Below are 17,674 nucleotides of genomic sequence, written 5' to 3' on the forward strand. Positions count from 1 at the left end.
AAGCAGCTGCAGAGACAATCTGGGGCTGGATATTTTCTGTTGATTATTAGTTTGTACCTTCAGAAGTTAATTCCAGTTTCAAAGCTCAAGGCTGGCCTGTGCACTGGTGAATTGGGGCATCTTAGATCCATCCGTGGGCTGCCAGAGCTGGAAGGAGTGGCAGAGGCCACGCTGTCCAGTCCCTGCGATCTGCCAGACCTGAGTTTGAATCCTCACTCAGCAGCTGAGCAATCCTGGGCCAGTATCTCCGCCTGTTTGAGCCTCCATGCCCTCATCTGCAAAACAGGCCCCCTTACAGTACTAGCCTCTTCGGGTTATTATCAAAAAATGAGATAAAACAGTAAAGTACTCAGCACACGTGCTAAGTGTCAGTGATTGTTACTGCTATGACCAGAAAAATGTTCCTCGACGTGAACGATGGTCAGGGGAAAGGTGAGCTCTGGGGGAAATTACATGACATACAGCTGAGTTAAATTTAAACGTCCTGGCATTTGGGGCGTGAGATTATGCATGTCCCGTTTGTTCATTCACTGGGTACATGACTGCATAAAGAGTAGACAGAAACTGGCTGCCGTATAGGTCAGGTGGTGATGGAGACAGCTGCTGTATGGGCATCAGGAGAGAAGAGCTCCCTTCATTCACTGTCCCTGCCCCTGCCCATGTGACTGGGTCAGATCAGGGAGTCCTATGCAGCCTGGTCTCCTCTGTAAGATAACGTGGTCAAGAACAGAGGACAGAATGATTCATAAGGATCTTTTTGTCCCAAGCATCTGTTATCCTACAAATATTTCCTATGTCAACCACAAATGAAAATCTATTTCAGATGCTTAAATAATAAGGATATTTCTTATCTCACAAAACAGGAAGTCCAGAGGTAGGGCAGGCTTCAGAACTGGTTGAATTAGCAGCTCAACAATGTCACTGTGTCCTGAGTTCTTTCTAACTCCTCATGGAGCTATTAACAGAATTGGCTTCTGGTTCCTCTAGTGGTAAAGATAAACAGTAGCAGCAGGGATCATATGATTCATTTTTCACTTCCTCTGGGTAATGGACATGACTTCTTAGTTTTTTTGTTTTTTGTGTTTGGCTCCAGCAACTATCTCCTTCAGTCAGTCTACAATTGTGTCATATGCCCAAACCTAAGCCAGCATATGAAATTCAGCAGACCAATTCAGTCTGCGCTTCGAGCTGAGTTCTCTTTCCCAAGCTGCACTTCTTCTGTCAATGGAAGTGAGGTGTAGTGGGTGCTGGGAAGGCCACCAGAGAGTCCACTATAGGGTCATTGGAAGCATTTAATTATAATAAAAGAAAACATAACAGTAACAAATTCTCCATTTCCAGTGTGATTTTTCTGATATATTCCTTTATATAGATAGACAAAATAATAACGTTCATTTATAATTTTCTTTCAGCTCAGCTTTTGAAAAAGGAATTTCATATAAATCTTAGAAATAGGGATGAAATTTAAGCCCATTTTTGTGTTGGAGATTGAAATGAACTAGGAGCTATTGTCTAAATCCGTCATGTACAAATGAATGTGGTGCCCCAGAGAGAACCGACTTGGCTAAATTCACACAAACTAATTACAACTAGAGTCTTTGCCTCCATGGCCAATGTCAAGTTTGGAAGCAGCATGTTAGAGGGAGTATCTTTTTCCCCCCATTAAGTAGACTCAAGACTTAGCATTTATTCATTAGTGTAAAATATTTAAAATGTTTTATCCTGTTTTCAAAATCAACGGCATAGCTCTTCATGCAGTTATTTTTCTTTTAAACTCCTAATTGGGATGCATCACTCATTGCTGGCAGGAATGGGTCAGAAGCTAGAAATTACAGGAAAAAAGTTTCACAAGGGAAGTCACACCCTGCCCCAAGAAAAACAATTCCTGTCCACTGCTCAGTCTGGTGTAACGACAAAACTGAAACTAGTGAATCAAATTTCAAGTCGAAAGGAATGTATTTTAAGTTTCACTTTTTAATATATACTAGATGTTAATGTAAAGAAAACATAATAGAGGTTTTCTCTTAAATATGATGGGGAAAGGACCTTAGGAATCATAGTACTTTAATAATTTTGAAAGTTTAACACAAACTCTGCACCCACCCCATTTTCAGCAAGATTGCATTTCAATAATCTCAATCAAATAAGACTATAAACTATTTTAAGTGCTCATGTTAAAAGTGATCCTGTATTATCCATCATGAACTACTTAGTGTTAGACATTCTTCCCTCTACAGGAATTTTTTAAAGTATTTAATAAAGTTGTGCAAGAAATAGGAGAAATTCTTTTGAGGCCCTCCTATGTGGAAGGCAGTGTGCTAAATTTTAGGAAAGATGCAAAAATAAGTAAGATTCAATCACTGTCCTCAAGGTACCTCTAATCCAGAAAGGCACATGGAGAAGATATTACTTTGTTACTTGGCCTTCCCAGAATCCATTTCCCCTTCTGGGGGTTCCTCCAGAAAACCATCCCACCTTCACTCCTAGTCGCGAGAGTCTTTTGGGGCTGACAACACTCCCCTCTTCTCCGGCATGGACTTCTTTAGGGCAAATTTTGACCTAAATTGAGGGGTTTCCTGGGGCATGGGACTTCTAGTGCCGAAACCAGAAAAGTCCCAGACAAATTGTGATGAGCTGGTTACACTTAACTCAGACCCAAGCCCGGCCTATTCGAGCAAATTCTGCTTCCTTGACCAGAGGAATTAGTTCTGTGATGGGTGGTGGGGACACGCCCCAGGCCAGACTAAAGAGATTCAATCCTGAAACATTTGTTGAAACAATAGAGAGTCAGTCTTTCAGCAGGAGCAGCTAACTAAATAAGTAGAATACAGGCATCCCTCATTTTACTGCCCTTCACAGATACTGCGTTTTTTAACACATTGAAGGTTTGTGGCAACCCTGCATCGAGCAACTCTATCAGCACCATTTTCCCAACAGCATTTGCTCACTTTGTGTCTCTGTGTCACATTTTGGCAATTCTTACAGTATTTCAAACTTTTACATCATGATTATACTTGTTATGGTGATCTGTGATCAGTGACCTTTGATGTTACTCTTGTAATTGTTTGGGGGCACCACAAACTGCTCCCATGTAGGACAGCACATTCAATCAACAAAAGCTGTGTGTGTTCTGACTGCTCTACCAACCAGCTGTTCCCCCATCTCTCTTTCTCTCCTCGCACCTCCGTATTCCCTGAGACACAACAATATTGAAATTAGGCTAATTAATAACCCTACAGTGACCTCTGAGTGTTCATATGAAAGGAGGATTCCCATGTCCCTCACTTTAAATCAGAAGCTAGAAATGATTAGTCTCAGTGAGGAAGGCACGCTGAAAACCAAGGTAGGCTGAAAGGGAGGCCTCTTGTGCCAAACAGCCAAGGTGTGAAAGCAAAGGAAAAGTTCTTAAAGGAAGTTAAAAGTGCTGCTCCGGTGAACACGTGAATGATAAGAAAGTGAAATAGCCTTAACGCTGATACGGAAAAAGTGTTAGCGGTCTGGATAGAAGATTAAACCAGCCACAGCATTCCCTTAAACCAAAGCCTGATCCAGAGCAAGGCCCTAACTCTGTTCAATTCTATGAAAGCTAAGAGAGATAAGGAAGCTGCAGAAGAAATGTTTGAAGCTAGCAGGGCTGGTTCATGAGGTTTAAGGAAAGAATCTTTTTCCATAACATAAAAATGCAAGGTGAAGCAGCAAGTAGCGATGTAGAAGCTGCAGCAAGTTATCCAAAAGATCCAGCTAAGATAATTAACGAAGGCGGTTACATTAAACAACAGATTTTCAATGTAAATGCAACAGCCTTCTATTGAAAGAAGATGGCATCTAGGACTTTCATAGCTGGAGAGGAGCAGTCAATGCCTGACTTCAAAACTTCAAAGGACAGGCTGACTTTCTTGCTAGGGGCTAATGCCGCTGGTGACTTTAAGTTGAAGCCAGAGCTCATTTACCATTCCAAAAATCCTAGGGCCCTTCAGAATTATGCAAAATCTACTCTGCCTGTGCTCTATAAATTGAACAGCAAAACCTGGATGACAGCACATCTGTTAAAAATATGGTGTACTGAATATCTTAAGCCTACTCTTGAGAGCAACTGCTCAGGAAAAAATACTTCTTTCAAAATGTTCCTACTTATTGATGATGAAGTGAATGAAGGGAGCCCTTCTCTCCTGATGCCCATACAGCAGCTGTCTCCATCACCACCTGACCTATACGGCAGCCAGTTTCTGTCTACTCTTTATGCAGTCTTGTACCCAGTGAATGAACAAACGGGACATGCATAATCTCACGCCCCAAATGCCAGGACGTTTAAATTTAACTCAGCTGTATGTCATGTAATTTCCCCCAGAGCCCAGCTTTCTCCTGACCATCGTTCACGTCGAGGAACATTTTTCTGGTCATAGCAGTAACAATCACTGACACTTAGCACGTGTGCTGAGTACTTTACTGTTTTATCTCATTTTTTGATAATAACCCGAAGAGGCTAGTACTGTAAGGGGGCCTGTTTTGCAGATGAGGGCATGGAGGCTCAAACAGGCGGAGATACTGGCCCAGGATTGCTCAGCTGCTGAGTGAGGATTCAAACTCAGGTCTGGCAGATCGCAGGGAGTGGACAGCGTGGCCTCTGCCACTCCTTCCAGCTCTGGCAGCCCACGGACGGATCTAAGATGCCCCAATTCACCAGTGCACAGGCCAGCCTTGAGCTTTGAAACTGGAATTTAACTTCTGAAGGTACAAACTAATAATCAACAGAAAATATCCAGCCCCAGATTGTCTCTGCAGCTGCTTCCAGACTCTGGGGTCTTGGTAATGGCTCTACACTAAAGCTCAGACTACTGGGGTCAGAGCCCAGCTCTCTTAAATGCTGAGGCACACACTCTAACAAAAATAATTCAGGGGGCTTCCCTGGTGGCGCAGTGGTTGAGAGTCCGCCTGCCGATGCAGGGGACATGGGTTCGTGCCCCAGTCTGGGAGGATCCCACGTGCCGCGGAGCGGCTGGGCCCGTGAGCCATGGCCGCTGAGCCTGCGCGTCCGGAGCCTGTGCTCCGCAGTGGGAGAGACCGCAACAGTGAGAGGCCCGCGTACCGCAAAAAAATTCAGGTATATTACAGAGGAGGATGGAAAAAATAGCAAGAGTCTTTATAATTATATCCAAGATTTCCAGATAATTTCATATTTGCTTTGAACTGCTTTGGAATGTTTCAGGCTAGTTTTCTTTCCTGAAGATATCTATCCTTTCTTCTTTGCCATGAAAAAAACTGGCTGTGCCCTTTCCTATTTCTGACCAGTCATGAATGTAATCTGCCTTACTTAACCTAAGGCATCTAGATCTGTTATGTAATTGGTTCTGTTAGGTGAATTATCTTTGTTCCAGGTATGGTACAGGAGCCCTGGATATTCTGATGGTTTCTGACACCCCTTAAAATAAAAGATGTACTTGTTCCGTTGGCACAATTTGTCGGAAATAAACAGAAGGCTGTTTCTGTTTCCTAGAAGTCACTTTTCTAGAAGGAGTACAAAATTGGTTAGCAAAACTTAATTGGGTTATTGCTTCCTGAATGTCAAATCATACCAACAAACAAAATGGAATCTTTTAAGAAATGTCACTCTTTATACTAAAACTCAAAATGAAAAAAAGAAAAAAGACCTTTATAAAATCATAGGGCTGGATGAGTGCACAGAGCAGCTCATCTGTGCTACCCTCCCGGGCCTAGTCTGGGTCTGAACAGATTCTGCAGATACAGAAACAGGTGAGGGAGCAAGAAATGTGGTAAAGCTAAACAGCTGGTAAGAAGAGAAAGTCAGGTTATGCACTCAGCTCCAGTGTACCGCCTCAGAGGAGAATTAGGTGGATTTCTGGCCCCTTTTCCAGAAGCCAGTGGAGTCCTGACTCCTCACTGCTGCTGCTTTAGGTCCTAGTGGTATCGTTACTGACTCCCCGCAGGGCATCCATGCCCAACTCCCCCCCGGACACCCAGCATCATGGTTTTTCAACTGCCCACACAAGCTTCTCAACCACAGGCCCTGATGTCCTCAAGGATCGCCTGCTATGGTCCAGCCTCTAGGGATTCAGTGGAGTCACCGTGCTGCTCACCGAAATCCCGTATCTTCTCATTTTCCCCTCTGTGTAATACATCTGCAACACTCAGATACTCTTGTTGCCAGTGAGCTGTTTTGCTCTCATCTCGGATGTTTGCCAGGTCACCCACTGATTGGCCGAATCCCCCCTGTAGCGCGTGAACTTCAGATGATCCCTGCACGTCTTCCATGTGCTCAGCAGCCTCTCTCAGCTACTTGGATGTGGGACTCAGACCATGCAGGACCTCCCAGAGATTCAGGGAAGTTATCCACCTGTATTAGTTTTCTGGGGCTGCCATTACAAAGTACCACAGACTGGGTGGCTTAAACAACAGAAATTTATTTTCTTATGATTCTAAATTCCGTGAGAAACTTCAAGTTAAGTCGAAGTTTCTTGGACCTCTAGCTTTCAGAAGGCGTCAGCAGGGTTGGTTTCTTCCAAGGGCCTCTCTTTGACTCGTAGGTGACCATCTTCTCTCTCTTTGTCTTCACATGGGCTTCCCCTGTGCATGTATGCGTCCTAATCTCTTCTTGTAAGGACACCAGTCATATTTGGATTTGGCTCACCCTTAGGACCTCATTTGACCTTAATCACTTCTTTAAAGGCCCTGTCTGAAGTGCTGGGGGTCAGGACTTCAACCTCTGAGTTTGCAAGGGACACAATTCGTAACCTACTCAAAGAGGTGGCTGGTCCACCTGCCAGAGTAATTTACCTGATTGCAAGTGTGCCCCACCTGCTGGTCAGTGTCCCATACTTGCTGGCCAGGGTCATGTGGCTGCTTGCTGACATCACCCACCTGCCTGTGACAGAACCCGCCCCCCGGGCTGGGGTGACTGACCTTTGCCCTAAAGAAAACCCCGGCTTCCTGACACAACAGCCTGACCCCTGACCTCACCTACTTGCAAGGATACCCCCAGTTTGCTTCTTACCTCCTCCTGCAGTACCTCAGCCACCTTCTCTTCTTCCCTGGACTCAACTACGCCCCCTCCTGGGCTGCTTGCTTCCCTTCCTGCCCCTTGCTGTCTAGTCCTCACTCAGCATTCAGCTGGAGCTTTTGTTAGAAAATCCCTTCCTATGGCTCAGACCCCACCAGTGGGCTCTCATCACATCCAGAACTCATCCAGGCTCCTACAGCTGCTGCTCTGTATCACCTGAGTATTCCTTGGACCTCGGTTCCCTCCAACTCACTGCCTCAGGCACATCATTCCTGACACACTGGCCTCTCTTCTTCCCAAAGACACAAATCTCATTCCCACCCTGAAACTTTTGCCCCATTCCCACTGCCCGTATCACCCTCCACATGAGCTTTACACGCCTCTCTCCCCATACTCATTAAATCTCTGCTTATATAGAAATTCACTTGGTTAATAGAGCTTATACAGTTGTTCATAATTTCAGATGTTTTGAAGACTGCAGTGTTGTAAAAACTTAAAATTACAGAGATAAAATTTATACTAATTAATGGTCTTTTCAAGAAGAATGACATTTAAGGCGCCCTAGGTAGATGGTTATTTATCTCCTTTCTCAAAGTCCTACACAAAGGGAGATTGTATACAATTTTTCAGGAGCCCATTCTTTTCTTTAATGATCCTAATTATGTGTTCCACCAAAACTAGTTATGTGACTACAGGCAAATTAGTTAATCTGTCCAAGTCCTTTGTAAATGGAAACATTTCTGTTTGCCATCCTCAAGAAGCTGTGTGATATACACATGGGGCAAACTCAAATGAGAGAATACTTGGAGTGGGTATTGAGCAAGTTAAAGAAGAGATAAAAATTTTAACTCATCTGGATATTTCATGCTGTATTTGAATGTGTGCCCATCCGTAAGGGAGAAATGGAGACTATTATCACTGGCCCTTTGTATGGCATTCTCTGTTGGAGTTTGTCCCAACCTTGTTTTTCTTTTCTCTGATTTTTACTTTTAGTTTATATGATGCCACCTTAAGTCCTTTCTGGAATAAGTTGAAGTTACATATAAATACATTGTTAAAACAGCACTCATCCTTTGTACACTGGAATCATGTTTTTAAAAAATTAATTTAAAAATTCAACTACACTTTGAGCTCTGTGACATATTAGCCCTTTCTTTTCAACGTATAGTTTGAAGATGGCTAGAGTCATTTTGCAAATAAGGAAGCAGAAAACATTAAAATAACCTAGGATGTGAGTTTATCCTTCTGTTACCTCATTCTTCACCCCCACGCACACACATTTTTTTTTCTTTTTGATTTCTCAATGTATCTAGAACGCACCTGGAATGAACCTAAAAATATTTCTTCCCTGAGCATGGTATGTAATGTATGAAATGATTATTTCCAAGGTGTTTAAGTTTATGAATGACTACAGAAAGTTAAAGCCAAAAAGGACCTCAGAGATTATTGAAATCAAGCCTGTGTTTTACATGTAAGAAGCTTTAATTACCTACTTAGTTCTGAATAGCAAATTTGAAACACTCATGTCTTCCCTCAGGGCATTATAAAGCTGTCAGATTATATCGTACTACTTTGAACAGCCTTCTGGGGCATGTTTGTACCTGCTTCTTGGGTACTTTAGGAACTTCCTAAGCACTGAAGCAGTCTTGTAAACCGACTATCTTCCATCTGGGCAGATTCGTGTGTCTGGATCTGTTCACTGAACAGATTGGCATGGGGTGCACATCGACCCTGGGTCAGTTTTTTGAGCACAGAGAATTTTCTCCTCTACAAGGTGCATTTCAAGCCCCCAAAGCCTCCACGGGACATTCTTTGTTTTATGGTGGATTCGGTGAGAAGGGTAGGATGTCTCAGTCCAACTCTTTTCATTCAGTGCATTATTGAGGGCCTACTGTGTGCATAATTCTGTGTTAACCCAGGTAAGAATAGTCAAGAGTTTGCTTCTTCCAGGACCTTGTAGTCCAGTTACCCATCAATCCAGCTAGGACACTGTCACCAAGCAAATGCCTGGATGGTGGTCAGGTGCACCATCTTGGTTAAACATGTCAATAAGCCATTTCCTGGTCTTAATAATGTGGCGCAGTGGCTTGGGTGAGAAAGAAACTTAAGTGGCTTCTCCTGTTTCAGTAATGGAGGCAAACATAGACTCATCAAATGTGAAAGTTGGAAAGGACCTTAGAAGGTATGTGAGTCCGTCCTATTTGCTGTCCAGGTAGGGAGGCTGAGGCCCAGGGGGGCAGGTTCGAGATCACAGCCCATTACTGTCAGACCTGGAACCTCCAGCTGGGTTCCCACTGCAAGTCCTGAGCCGTCTTCCTCTCTCTCCATGTCCTCAGGACTAACTGTGCCTTTAAGCAATAGCTCAGTGCCCTGGGGCAATTGTATTGACGCAGCTAACGTTGAGGTCCAGGGGGCAGAGATGTAGGGGATTCTCACCAACATTCAGGCATCCTGAGAAAGCATATGGCAGATCTCCTTGTTTGATTCACGATCTGGGTTGTATTCTTCATCTTAAAAGGTAGAGTTTAGGATGGAAGCACTATGAAGTTGCTCCCGAGCTGATAGTTCACACCGGTCTTAGCACACCATACCCCGCTTGTCCCACAGTACTATGCGTGGACCACAGGATTCAGGTGGACAGAGAAGAAACATACCACCAGTGACATCAGTGGTCAGCTGGCCCCACCTCTGTGCTGGTGCCAATGGCTGAAGGGTGTGTGCACAGAAATAGCTGAGAGTGGCCAGTGACCTAAGCTCCATCCCCAGCTTGAGAACAAGTGTTCTGGACGGTTCTTTCCTGCCACCCCTGCCTGTGATGTCAATTGAAGCATGTACCTTTGCTACCCGTCACTTTCCTGCTTTTGTGACCTGCCATATACCTCATTAACTGGACCCATTCACGATGGGGGTGGGGGGTTGCTAAAGAGATGAGCCAGGTTGTAGATGCCAGGAGGAAGTTCATTCTGGCACACAGAGCCCTGTGTTGGGGCCACCGCAGGCTCTCAGGCTCTGCTTCTGGGCTGGGATTCAAGGGCGGGGGACATTTGAGGGCAAGGACAGCCCACCAAATTAAGAGGATCGGGCTTGCTGAGCATGTTAGCAGTACAGCGATGTATCATGGACCCACTGATCAGGTCTAGGGTACACCATCAGGGTTGGACCCTGGTTAGACCCAGACAAAAAGCAGAGTTGATGCTGAGGTTTAGAGGGCTGGGAGAGAGCTCATTAAAAACCTCCTTCTTGGGCTTCCCTGGTGGCACAGTGGTTGAGAGTCTGCCTGCCGATGCAGGGGACACGGGTTCGTGCCCCGTTCCAGGAAGATCCCACATGCTGTGGAGCGGCTGGGCCTGTGAGCCATGGCCGCTGGGCCTGTGCGTCTGGAGCCTGTGCTCTGCAACGGGAGAAGCCATGGCAGTGAGAGGCCCGCGTACCACAAAAAAAAACAACACAAAACCTCCTTCTTAAGCCAGCTTTGGTTCTAGAGAATGAGAAAGGAGATGTTCCAGGGCTGGTCTGTGGTAAAAGAAGAGATGAGAGGAAGGAGATGAGGCAGGCCACGAGGTGATCCCAGACATGGCGCCAGAATAAACTCTGTTCACACCTGTACCCTCTGCGCTGTTTCTACGGCCCCCGCTCTTGTTCAGACCTGCATTGCTACTCCCCTACCTTGACTTGTCCTCCTTACGAGCTATCCCAGCCCAGGCCTCATGTTTCGGGAACATGAAACTGGAAAGAACTAGAGCAGGAGGCATATAGCGATCACCATAGCAAGCGTTTTGACAGTTGTTTTGCTGGACAGTGTGCACCAATGACCTTGTGGTCGCCTCCGGAGACAGAGTGAGTCTTCGAGTATGTCTCTTGAGGCAGGAGGTAGATGAACACAGGGAGATGATTAAGAAGGCTTTTCACTTTTTATTTTATATTCTTTGATAGCCTTTGAATTTCTTACATTGTGCCTGCTTTCATGTATTTCTTATATAATTTAAAATTAAAATATATAAAATGACTTGTAAAAATTAGAATGACAGCATCAGTCTGCTTGGGCCCCGATAACTCGCTGCCACTGTGGTCTTAACGGTGTGGAGCTGGCACACGAGGAGGGGCAGGGCAGGGCAGGGCAGAGGGTGGGTACAAATTTGTAGCCGGTGCCAAGGCAGATGGCATCATGGGCCAGACTCTGGCACCACCATGGGGCAGGCAACACGAGAGCAGAGTTGGGGAGCTCTTAACTCAGGGCACCCCCAGAACCTTTCCATGCCTCAGTTTCCTCATCTTTAAAATGGGAGTAGGGGCGATGACATTAGTCCCAGCCAACTCACAGGATTTGGGTTTTGTTTTTTTCTTTGGTTTTGTTCTTTCCTGGTGACTTGATGTTCCCATGCATTGTGGGTGTGACATAGTGATTGGATATTGAAGCAAGGTGAAGGGTCAAAGGCAGACAAAGTGACTGGAGCCAAGGTGGGACAAGTTAAGGACCTGATACATGTTGTAATGACCTACTTCTGCTTGGCATCTCCAGAGAGCTAAAAGCAGGACCTAACCACCATCGTTTCCAAGAAAAGAAAGCTAGTGGCATTTTGTCAGAGTGGCAGAAGAGAGGGCTCAGCCCTGTTTTTGATGGTCTTACGAATTTTAAATGACCAGAGGAAAGCAGTGGAGACTTTTCTTGAGATATAAATCTCTCTCTCTATCCTTTAAGAAAGCTCCATAAACAAAATACTATCAAAATGATCACTATTCTGCCAGTCATACTAATGAGGAAATGTACACTTAAAATTTTTCCCTTCCCTCTCCTCTTGAGGGAAGCCCAGAGAATGCCAGCTCCAAGGCCAAGTTATCCATCCATGCATCCATAATTAAATGCATGGGCAAGAGCGTACACCTGCAGTTTTTTTATTGAAATATAGTTGATTTGCCGTGTTGTATTAGTTCCAGGTGTACAGCATGTGATTTATATATATATATTTTTTTCAGATTCTTTTCCCTTATAGGTTATTACAAGATATTGAATATAGTTCCTTGTGCTGTACAGTAGGTCCTTGTTGTTTATCTATTTTATATATAGGAGTGTGTATCTGTTCATCCCCAGCTCCTAATTTGTCCCTCCCCTCCCCTTTCCCCTTTGGTAACCTTAAGTTTGTTTTCTATGTCTGTGAGTCTGTTTCTGTTTTGTAAGTAAGTTCATTTGTATCAATTTTTTAGATTGCACATATAAATGATATCATATAATTGTCTTTGCCTGACTTCACTTAGTATGATAATCTCTAGGTCCATCCATGTTGCTGCAGATGACATTATTTCATTCTTTTTTATGGCTGAGTAATATTCCACTGTGTATATATTCCACATCTTTTTTATCCATTCACCTGTTGACATACACTTAAGTTGCTTCTGGGTCTCGGCTGCTGTAAATATATCTGCAGTTTTTAAACTGATTTTACTATAGAACTAACTTCATGGTTTTCCTGAGTTTTAGATGTTCATGGTCTTTGTATAAATAAATAAATACACACACACATATATACACACATAAAGTAAGGTGTTCTAGAAATGTAGAAATAAAGTTCTTCCACAATCCCACCGCCCAAAGATAACTGCTTGTGACAGTTTTGTGTGTGTGTTTTTGAAAAGTGTGTTTTCTTTTGCACACATTTAAATTTTTTTCCTGCATTGATACATCAGAAAGACCAATAGCAAGATGATAGCTGTACAGTTTTTACCCTTTCAATGCATAGTGATAATGGAGCAAAGCCTCTGTTCTGCTTTCCAGAAAGTCCTGCTTCTGAGGGAGGTTGCCTCATTCACTCTCTCTCTCTGTTTCTTTTTTTTTTTTTTGGCCACACGGCATGTGGGATCTTTGTTCCCTGACCAGGGATCAAACCGGCATCCCCTGCGTTGGAAGCACGGAGTCTTAACCACTGGACCACCAGGGAAGTCCTATTCACTGTCTCTTATTCAAAATGGGGGGCTGCCCTGCAGTTGAAGGGATTATTCCATGTTGTCCGGGAGGGAGAACTTGGAGAACTAGGTCTGGTCGTTTTTCTGGCCCTCCTACTTGCTACAGGTCAGACATCCTGAAGGCCAAGAAGAGTTTTGACATTTGGACAAAACCCTAACTCTGGAGGAGCGTCTGCACATTTAGTCCAGTGGAGTTTAGTGCGTTCTTCCTGGAGTTTAGTGTTCTGATTTGATTGTTACTGGCCTGACTTTTTAGCCATTTTCTGTCCCTTTCTCTAATAAGAGAAACTCTGAAACCTGTAAATTGTGGGAAGTTTCTAACCGTCTGTGGAACACCTGCTGTGTGCCCTCCCCACTTCTACCCCCAGGCAGCCAGTGCTAGTTCCCCACACCTGATCCCCAGGCTCTGGAAGCTTCTCAGGGCCAGCTCTGCACTGGCTCCAGGCCCAGCTCAGCAAACAAAGGACAATTAGCACATTGTTCTCAATTGAGTTCATAGTGCAAAACCTGCTGGGCCAGGTGCAAGCTCTCTCCGCCACCCTCCTCCTCCTCGGGTACTTTGACTTTCTAATTGACTGGTGCTGACTCCTGTCTGGGGACCAAAGGAGAACAGAGAGCAGGAAGCAAGGTGATCCCTCGGTGCAGAAGCCCCTTCTACTCCCTCAGCCAGGCTGCGAGCAGCTTTCATGTCCACAGTCCTGGCAACGGCCATGGTTCCTCCCAGCCTCCCATAGATAGAATAACTGTAATCAATGCTAATATAATTATTTTTTTTTCTTTTTTACCATAATGACTCCTCCCACACAACTTTTGAAATAGCAAATATAAATTTTTTTCCAAGTATATATTTTGGCATCTGCCTTAAACCCGTGCTGAGCCCACCTTTAAGGTAATCCAGCTATGCTGATCAGATATACACACATCAGAATTTGGGGCACTGGTAGCATTCTCCTAGATGTCAGTTTCCATAGGATTAAACTAATTTCTGCCAATGAGATCTTATTAACTCTGGGAATCTAAAGCTGAAGTTTGTCCTGTTTTAATGAGCACTCATCAGCCTATATCGCACTTTGACATGTATCTCTAAGAGTTGGAAGAAATAGATGCCCACAAAACTTAAAAACCTTTACCCAAAACGGCATTTTTTAAGTAAAATTTTATCTTCTTCGCAGTCCCTTTGAAAACTTTTTAACTTTGAAAATTTAAGGTCTAGTTATGTGACACATATTAAACTCACCAGGAGAGCATTTAAAAAGTACAGGGGAGGGAACTCCCTGGCGGTCCAGTGGTTAAGACTCCAAGCTTCCACTGCAGGGGGTGCAGGTTTGATCCCTGGTCAGGGAACTAAGATCCTGCAAGCTGCATGGCGTGGCCAAAAAAAATATAAACAAATAAAAATAAAAAGTACAGATGCCCAGGCCTCTCTCCTACCCGCCTTCCCATGTAGATTCAACTGTCCTAGGGCGGCCAGCATCACCCTGGCTTTAAAAGCTCCCCAGGTGATTCTAGTAGTAAGCCAGCTTTGGGGAATCAGTGTTCCACTCAGTAAGAAGAGGCGCCTACACCCCATTGGACGGTCCAGCAATGAATGACATTGCTGATATCCAACTGAAATCAATTAACAGAGAAGGTTACCATTTCAAATTAACCCAGCAGAAAGACTATGGATTAAATGGACAAAAAGTACTAAAGAGTTAGATTTACACATAGAATTGCAGACATTTCTAAGTTAACTATGTCAACGTATGTTAGATTTTAACCACCAAGACATTTCATTAGGGTATTTGTGAATCATGTATGGCCTGGAATGATGAACAGGTCTCAGATTTTCTCTCTCCTGTTCTCCCAGCCACTCTGGTTGCCACTGGAAGCTTCAGTCCATGTTGGTCTGTGTTCTTCAGGAGGCTTAGATCCTCTGTAAGTAACTGAAGGTCCCACGTCGACCAGTATTTCTAGACCTTTGCCATGTTGCTCTCCATCTGTCCGAGTGCACACCTGATTTTTTTCTCTCTGCACAGGTGGTGAGCTGCACAATGCTGTCAGGGCCTCTCCAAATGGATGTTAGAGGCATCAGCCCTGAGCTGGGATCAGGGGTACAGATATAAGCAGAAGTGTCTCCTCACTGTTGTAGTAGGTTGTTTTCTTTTAAACATTTTATTATGAGAATTTTCAAGCATTCAGAAAACTTAAAAAACACCCATATGCCCACCATCTAGATTCTGCAGTATAGTTGTCCCTTCAACAATGTGGCTTTGAACTACGTGGGTCCACTTATATAACAGGCTTTTTTCAAGAAATAGTACTACAGTACTACACAATCTGCAGTTGATGGAACCCATGAATATGGAACCATGGATACAGTTATAAAGGAAGTTATAATCGGAGTTTTGACTGCACGGAAGGTTGGCACTCCTAACCTGACATTGTTCAAGAATCAGCTGTAAACATATTCTGTACTTGCTTTACCCATGTATCTAGCCATCTGTTCATCCATCAATTCATCTTATTGTTTGATGCATTTCAATGTCAGTTGTCATTGTTATCAGTACACTTCACTTAGAAACATTTCAGCAGCAGCATATCAATAATGGTAGTACAGAATTTGTTTAGAGTTATTCTTCTTTTTAAATAAAATTTACAAAGACTAAAGTGTACAAATCTAAAGCATACTGTTCTGAGTTTTGACAAATACATACACCTGTGTAATTCAAAGTCCTGTCAAAACACACGACGTTTCATTCCCCTGGGTGAGTACCTTTATAACCCTTCCTGTCTACCCCTTTCCCCAGGTAACCACTGTTTGACTTTTTTAAAAGTTATAGATTTGTTTTACCCTCTGTAACATCATATAAAAGGAATAAAATCATATAATAAGTACTCTTTTGTGTCTGGTTGTTTCACTAACATGATGCATTTGAAATTTACCCATGTTGTTGTGTGTATCAGTACTTCATACCTTTTTATTAGGAGTCTTTGGCCCAACATTGACCAAGAAAGCCTCAAGACAGGCCTGGCAGCAGGTTGGAGCCAGGCAAGGCCACAGCAGTCCTCTCTCATGGATCACTCAGTGACAGAAGTCAGTGGCCTTTCATTAGGAACTCATGCAGCTCCATGGAGAGCAGCGTGTGGGAAGGAACTGAGGCCCCCTGCCAACAGCCAGACGAGTGAGCCATCTTGGAAGCAAGTTCTGCAGCCCCAGGCAAGCCTTCCGATGACTGCAGCTCTACCTTACATAATTGCAACCTCATGGGAGAACTCAAGCCAGTATTCCATGGTGTTGAAATAGTAGCCAGCATCGCACAGTACAGATATACCACAATTTATTTATCCATTTACCAGTTAATGGACACAGGAGTATTTTCAGTTTTTGGCTGTTGTGAATAAAACTGTTTTGAACATTCTTGTACAGGTCTTTTTTGTGGACGTGTGTTTTCATTTCTCTTTGGTAAATATCTAAGAGAGGAACTACTAGATATAGGGTAAGTATATGATAATTTTGTAAAAAAAAGAAAAGGACAGCCAGATCTTAAAGTAGGTACACTATTTTAAATCCCCATTTTATGAGAATCCAGGCACTCAGACATCCGTACCAACAACTGATGTTGCCATAGTGGTGGTTGTGTAGTGCTATCTCATTTTCTTTGCATTTCCTTTCTAACTTTTAATTTTCTAGTACATGTGAGTTAACACCTGCCATGTGCAAAACATTATGCAAGGGCCTTGCTGCTCAAAGCGTGGCCTATGAACCTGTAGTATTAATATTCTCTGGGAAGTGCAGAGTCGCAGGCCCCACCCCAGGCCTACTGAATCAGAATCAGTATTTCAACAAGATCCCCATAGAGTTCTTATGCACGTTCAAGCTTAAGCATGGCATTAGGGGATGTAAAGGTAAATAATATTGTCCTCAAGAAGTGGTGCAGGATAAAAAAGGTGTTGGGGAGGGAAAAAAGGCGAGACTATTTTAATAGGTAGGATATGATGCTTGTACCATCAGACATGAAAACAAAGTCTGGAGAGATGGGAGAGGCCTTCATGGGAAGGCATCACCTATCTGGGTCATGAGCAATAGATAGGAAAGAGGGAGGAAGACACGTAACCTTAGCTGCATTGTAGGTTACTTACCCTGGTAAAAAGCAGGAGTTAGATTGAGAGGTGGTGGTAGGAGAGAGAGAAAGCAACCTTTGAACTGGAGTGACAGTCCAAATAAGAGAGAAAGATGGAAAATACAGGGACCTCATGTCCCCCAATCCTGTATGCTGTACACATAAAAGATTGTGTAGATAGGTAGATAGATAATGTTCATTCATTCAAGGAGACTCCTTAGCTTTTAGTTTGAGACCTCAGGATGTAGAACTAATAAGACAGACACTATGTGCCATAATTATTAGTACTGAAGAAAATCACACAGATTTTCTTCAGTGACAGTAAAGAAACTGCAAACATCAAGACCCAGGACACCAAAAGTGCCACAAAGTATTGGTATAGAAATTGGGTACAAATGTAATTTTATATGTATATAGACAAATGTACATACACAAAATGAAACCATTCGAATTTTGGTGTGAACAATCCAGAATTTAGACAGTTATCACTACTTTTTCTCTATTCGATTTGAACATTATCAGTGTTAGGAGCTAAGACTTGGGGTAAAATGTTATGAATACTTAGTTACTTAATAAAATGAACCAGAGCAGGAGTAAA

The 17,674-nt window shown here is 43.5% G+C and overlaps 1 long non-coding RNA gene across 1 annotated transcript in view; it reads left to right on the forward strand.

The window, feature by feature from the left end:
- LOC149748190 (uncharacterized) overlaps nucleotides 1–17,674 on the forward strand; it is a 49,799-nt gene that overhangs the window by 982 nt on the left and 31,143 nt on the right. The gene's annotated exons all lie outside the window — the stretch shown is intronic.

This window comes from Delphinapterus leucas, chromosome 10, assembly GCF_059928025.1.
Source record: "Delphinapterus leucas isolate spDelLeu-1000000601 "Yukka" chromosome 10, BTC_Dleu_Yukka2, whole genome shotgun sequence".
Classification (NCBI taxonomy): Eukaryota; Metazoa; Chordata; class Mammalia; order Artiodactyla; family Monodontidae; genus Delphinapterus; species Delphinapterus leucas.